The sequence below is a fragment of the Lycorma delicatula genome, chromosome 4 (assembly GCF_047948215.1).
Source record: "Lycorma delicatula isolate Av1 chromosome 4, ASM4794821v1, whole genome shotgun sequence".
Taxonomy (NCBI): Eukaryota; Metazoa; Arthropoda; class Insecta; order Hemiptera; family Fulgoridae; genus Lycorma; species Lycorma delicatula.
In genome coordinates, this window is record NC_134458.1 from 99,874,817 (window position 1) to 99,881,986 (window position 7,170).

Genomic DNA, 7,170 nt, shown 5'->3' on the forward strand with positions numbered 1-7,170 from the left:
CCTCATAATGTTCCAGTACGGGGCCTTGAGTCCCAAAAAACCGTAAGTATCAGTTTTCCTGCGAATGGTTGGGTCTTGAACTTTTTTTTGCAGGGCAAATTTGAATGTTTCCATTCCATACTCTAGCGTTTACTCTCCGGCTCGTAATGATGGATCCATATTTCGTCACCAGTGATGATTCTGTCTAAGATGTCCCGTTCGTTACCATAGCGATGGAAATGTTTTTGGCAGATGTCCAAGCGCGTTTGTTTATGCAAATGTATGAGTTTGTTTGGGTCCCATCTTGCACGGACTTTATGTGAAACCCAAGTCTGTTGCGGATGATTTCGTAGGCAGAACCGTGACTAATTTGCAGACGATGTGCCACTATAGTTACTAGTCTGCCTAAGAAACCCTGTCACGTGCACGCTCAATGTTTTCCTCATTTGTGGCGGTAAACGGTCGTCCGGCTCCGTCGTGCGTAACACTTGTGCGACCATTTTTGAATTTTTCAATCTATTCGTAGACACTCCGTTGCGGCAACACACTGTTCCCGTATTGTACCGAAAGTCTTCGATGAATTTCGGCCCGACACACCTTCCGACCACAAAAAACGGATCACTGAAGGTGGTTGCTCTTCTTTGGTGCAAACAGAAAACTGAGCAGCCATGGTTAACGGCAGGGCAGCGATAATGGAACTAACTTAGCAGCATCAAATCTGCAGACATAACAATTAAACTACGCTACACGACAGTACTACCCCAACGTAAACAAAAATATAACTAATTGCGGATAATAATTGACTTACCCTCGTAGTTTCTCTTAACCCATCATTCGCGTCGGAGGCGTTAGGTTTTTCAAACTTGTCTTTGAATGCTAAACATGGAGGATTACAGTTATAAGTCATTTCTCACTTAGGCAGAAGTATTGGATTGTCAATTCTAAAATCATAATTCGCTGTCCTTCATAAATGTTTAACTTGTTTTCGTTTTAGAGCTCAGCCTCAAGAGTCAGTTACTTTGGTCAACTGCCAAAAGTAAGTCACAATTTCCAGACCATTGCAGTCAGCTTGTGTTAATTATGCTGGCCCAATACTTTTATCAGTCATGGTGGGCAGTATATTCCTATTAATCCTTTGACTATTAAGGCTTACATACATCGCATTGTTCGTATGTGTCAGCACCAAGGTAGTACACGTCGAACTGGTGACTGATTTATCAACAGTAAGCTTTATCGCTACCCTACGAAGATTTTTAGGACGCCGAGGGATTGCCTTCTCATATTTTTTCTGATAATGGAAAAAATACTTCTGGGGTGCAAAACCTTCAAACAACATAAAGTGGTCTTTCATCCCAACCTTACTCTCCTAGATGGAGTGGTTTGTGTGAAGAGCATGAAATTTCACTTGCGAAGAGTCCTGGGGAATTCCGTTCTAAATTACGAAGAGTTATCCACTTTGTTAATCCAGATAGAAGTATGTTTAAACTCCAGACCATTGTACTTACATCATCTGATACGTCTGATCCAGTAACACTTACTCCTGGGCATTTTCTGACCTTCGCTCCATTAACTTCCTTACCTGATCCTGATTTCTCAGGCAGTAATGTAAATAAGCTTCCTAGGTGGCCGTTTGTCAAAGAATTTTGGAAAGCATGGTCTATCGATTATTTACATTCCTTGCAGCAGAGGAACAAGTGTAAAATCCCAAATAATATTTGTGTTGGTAATCTAGTTATAATAAAATAAATTAATTTCCCTCCACTGATGTGGAAATTTGGAATTATTGTGAAAGTATATCCAGGTAATGATGGATTAACTAGATTAGTTGATATAAAAATTACAATATCATAGTAAAAAGAACTACTAATAAATTAATTCTTCTTCCAAATTCAGACGTTTGTGATGCCGAATGTAATTAACGAAATTTCTTTAATTCATGTATTTGTTTAATAAGTTATTTTTGCTTTGTAGTCCTTTTTTGCCTTTGACAACATTGTATAAAGGTAACTTCAATTTTTTACGTTCTTTAAAGGTTTATGTAACTATTTTTATATGTATTACTTTTCATTTATGTATATTAAGTTTCATCTCATGATTGTATCTTAAAATTATAATGGGTGGGCGGTGTGTTCTGTTCCATACTGAGCTGGTTGGTGCTGCACTCTAGCATCTACTAGCGCTGGCCGGCAAGTTAGTCTTTTTTTTTCTGTTTAGCCTCCGGTAACTACCGTTTAGATCATTCTTCAGAGGATGATATGCGAGTGTAAATGAAGTGTGGTCTTGTACATTCTCAGTTCGACCATTCCTGAGATGTGTGGTTAATTGAAACCCAGCCACCAAAGAATAGTATTTAAACCCATCCACGATCTAGTATTCAAATCCGTGTAAAAATAACTGGCTTTACTAGGACTTGAACGCTGGAACTCTCGTCTTCCAAATCAGTTTTATTTTTTAGTCTAATGTGGCTTTTAGTGTTTATTGATAATGTTCAATTGTATAATTTTTAATGTCATTTATTCATTCGTCTAATGTGACTTGTATTTTAGATATTCAAAAAATGTCTAATGTGACAAATTAAAATTTAACGATTCAAGAATATGCTTTAGTTCATTTCATCATCTCAACCATCATTTCAACCAAATAGTCCATACTCGCACTACAACTTAACAACAGTTTTATTTATATTACAGAAATTTTTGTTTTTTGAGTGGAAGAAATGATATCTGCGAGACTTACCGTATGATTTACAATTTCATTGTAATCTTTTTGGATATCGCTGCATTTTGTTTAATTATTTTTTTATGAATTACTGATTGATATGGATTTATTATTAAAATTTATTGCCTTTGTAGAACAAACAAATATACATTTTTTGAACTTGGCCAATTTTTTTTGTTGATAGTCATATCATTCACTTCATACCATATTTTTGCTTTTTTAATTACAACTAGTATAATGACCTTCACGAATCTAAGATCTCTGATATAATCTTGCAATTATTGATTGGTAAATGTAACCCTCGATTTTTATCCATGGACACTTTTTATATATTAATAAATATTATTAATATTTATATTATTATTAAATGAAAAGGTCAGGTCGACCATTTCTGAGATATGTGGTTAATTGAAACCAACCACCAAAGAATACCGGTATTCACGATCTAGTATTCAAATCCGTATAAAAGCAACTGCCTTTACAAAGTCTTGAACGCTGGAACTCTTGACTTGGATTAAGTACTGCTAACTAGCTATACGATTCGTAAACCCACCGTTTTGAGGAAAAATTGACATATTCGAGTCCTGCGGTTCATCAAATGGAAGAAAAACCGTTGTCTAACAGAATTCGAGGTATTTTTTGAAAGCATTTTTCTCTATTTTCATTTCAGTTTTAGGTTAGTCATGTTTAGTACTGTAAACATAGTTCGTTGACTTTGCCGTGCTGTCCAGTTCTGTGGACTCTTACCGGCGAAGTTCTAACAAACTTCTTAGTGCAGAGCCGCGTCTGTCACAAGAGAAGGCTACTGCATTGGCCGTAACACAACTCGAAGCGAAGTTCGGTGGTGGAAGAAGAAGACGTACAAAAAAGATTAACATAAAGAATTGTAAAGATTATGAAAAGAAAAGCAAGGACTGAAGGGAGGGCATTTTACCTTAACGTTCAGATATTCATTCAGTTATATTTATTCAGCATTATATGTATCTCTACGGGATTGTTTAATCATTGTTTTATCATGGCATGGTAACTAGAGGGTAACTAGATAATACGGGTTTTGGTGATAAGAAAAACAATAAACGTCTCCGATTAAGGATATACCAGTGCGACTGCTATATTTTCAAGGAGTCTTGAATGCATTTTCAAGGAATGATGGATGCATTACCCGACAAACCGATAAGTAAGGAGTCAGCGATAGTAAATCTTGATCGCATTACTAGACGTGGAACGCAATGGGTATGTTATCGAAAAGGAGGGTGAGTAGCAGACTTAGTTCGACAATTTCTGTAATTCGCGTCCACTGAACGAATTGATGCTTTCGTTTTTACATCCGACTCGATTGTAAATTACAACTATCAAACTAGCCAGCCAGCATACTAATACAATTTTCTGTGGTCATTTATGTCTTCAATTACTCAGTCGTAGTTCGTCCACATAACTGTAAATATCACACCATGTTTTGCATAAGTGAAAATACATCATTATTACACACTACATTGTTCCAGCTTTAGATCTAACCAATGTAATTGGGAATTGGTCAAAAAGATCAAACTAACACTACCGACCGGATCGTACGAAGTGAACGATATTGATAAAAATTTAAGCGATGATTTAAAAGAACACGAAATAACCGTGCTTATATATTCAAATAACAATACTAAAATAAGTTAAAGTAAATAAGTTAAATGCACCGCAGTGATTGACCTAACATCAGAAGATAGCTTGGCATCGCTGTTAGATTTGAAAAGGCGCGTCTACCACCGAATATATGGCAGACGTCATTAACAACGTGAACACCGCATCTGTTGAATGCAGTCTTATACGAATGGATCAGAAGGTCACGTGTTGCGTGAATTTACGCTAAGCGTACGGCCTGGTTTCAAAATAATCGAATCGCCAAAGAATATAATATATTTTTCTGGAAGGAAGTTGAAAACGTAGACCGGACGATGGGGTTAATATACAATTGCAGTAGCGGTACAGTAGGCAAAACAATCAGTCTACCTTTGAACACCAGAGCGTTAACATCGCAGAACGTGTTGTTCCTTTGCAAACTTGGTTTTACAGTGAATCGTAATGGGAGAGCAGCGGTGGATATATTAAACGTTGGTGAAAGTGTTAACTATGATAACACAATCCCTCAGTTTGAATATCACACCCATCTACAGTATGCTTCATCGGATACAGATTCGCCAACAGGACGTGTACTCGTTACCGCATAAAGTTTCGTGATTACTTCCACCACTTTCTTAGTCGATGTACCTTTGACATATCACGTTTCTGTTAAAGAAGATACGGCATGAAATAAATGGAACGGAATTTTACTTTAGATGAAACAACAGGAAGACTTTTTTTCTATATAACCCTGTGCATGCTGATGGGATTTGCCTAAGACTATAAGCACATAATATTGAATGTGAAACAAAAATTGGTTTTGCTTAGGTATTCCAGTGACGTAAACGCGACTGTATCTTCAAAAGATGCACCAGATTCAGTACACTGTACACTGTAACTGTACTGTAAGCATACAGTTGTAACAGAATTCAAAACTAATGTACCGTTGATTGTCATAGATTCTTCGAAGCAAAACGAATCGCTTAAAACGGAGATGTACGTATCGATTGGAAACAAAACAATATACCGGCCAATACGGCTGCCCACTGTCTCATTATTAATGTTACTATGTGGGAAATGTTTATATTTGATGAAGAAGAAGAAAACGTTGATAAAATGTACATCATCATGATGGTGATTGGTGACTTTGAAGGTATTTAAAACAGACTTTTTGATTGGAATACTTATAGCAGAATTATTGGGTAGTTTTTCGCAACCACCGCAGCCGTATCCGAAGATGAAAACAATAAGTTGTAAAGCTGCTTTTCCACCAGTTAAAGTTCCAAGAGCACATCATCATTATTACAGTCAAAAAAACAATGACCTTTAATACAACGCTGTTACCATTCAGTAACACTACAATAACCATCGTGAACAGCACATCATCATCATCTTCATCATCATCATCATCATTACCTTGAAGACAACCACTGTCAGAAGCACACCATATGTGATTAACGATCATCATTACTTAACAAAACTTTAAATGCAGATGAATTTGAAGAAACAGAAGAAGAAATTTCATCAAAAGAGGTACGGGTAACCCCTACCACAGTTGCTGTGTTATCATAAAGGTGTAAGAAAGTTGTCAGACCTCATACCCAGTTCAGCATTGGTGATGGAAGGAGTTTTCGAGTATCACGGCATCCTCAGCAACCGTGAGTTTATAGTTAAAGACCTCGCTGTCGTCTGTGAAGGATGCTATATGATACTCATTTCCGTTCGCAGTACCCGAGGTCCGAGTTGAAATCTAAATACAGGTGGATGGCTGTTTGGTTAGAGAAACATTTTCACAAAATAGATTAAGATTGCGGTGAGATTGTATACAGTGAAGATATTAAGGCGATGTGTTCGCAATTTGCTACAATTTACACCAAAGGACTGGAGAAAGTCGAATTTTTCTGTCTCATAACGATTTTCGGTTGATACCGGTGGACGTACCGAAGCCGGGTTCGAGTTCGTAAATTGTCCGTACCACAACCTCAATGGAAATAGAAAATGTGCATTACAAACTGGTTTTTACTTGGAGTTATGTAAAAGGCCGTTGAATCTTGTGAGAGAAGCGGATAGTTTGAAAACACAAACGTAAACAAAAAAGAACTGGCCAAAAACAGTTTTACTATTCTTTTAACGAGTTGTGCATAAAATGTTGTTGGTGCTACGAAACTGTTAACTCACACAATTTACCACATTGTAAGAACTGCATCAAGGAAAACATTCTACTTTCATTCGAGTCTATTTTTCCTCGAAAAATATTTTAAAGAAAAAAAAAAATACGAGTGTTTTATAGTATGCTTAACAAAACAAAAAAATCATCGCGCCATGGTTGCTACCTCCCGGGTGGCGTAGAAACGTAACCAATCGAGGTTAAAAGGGACCTAATGTTTAATTTTAGTGACAGTTTAACGATGGATGTTGATATAGCCGTATCGGCGTGGTTGATAAGATTTTTCCCGTGTCAACGTGTAAGGATGTTGCGACATCTAATGAGACTTGTTATCGCAGCGTTTCCGCACGCTTTAAGTATAAGTAGATGTAGATCGTTTCAATACGGTTACAATTATTTTTAGTTATAATGCTACCTATAATGAAATTCACAGTAGGTTGCAAGAATATCTAGATAGTTCTAGAACTATCTTCAAACTATTGAAGATCGATACTCATAAGGGCAATGTACGGAGGCGGTGGCGTGGCGACAGCAACTGTCACATGGTGGGTGTCTTCCCCTACGGGGTCAGGATGTATTTGGTATGTAGAGACGTTGTATTGATGTTAATGTTGGTCGTGTGGGTAAGGTATATTAAAAAACGGCAATATAGTAGACCATCATTCAAGATGAGGCGATGGAAGTGGCCACATAGT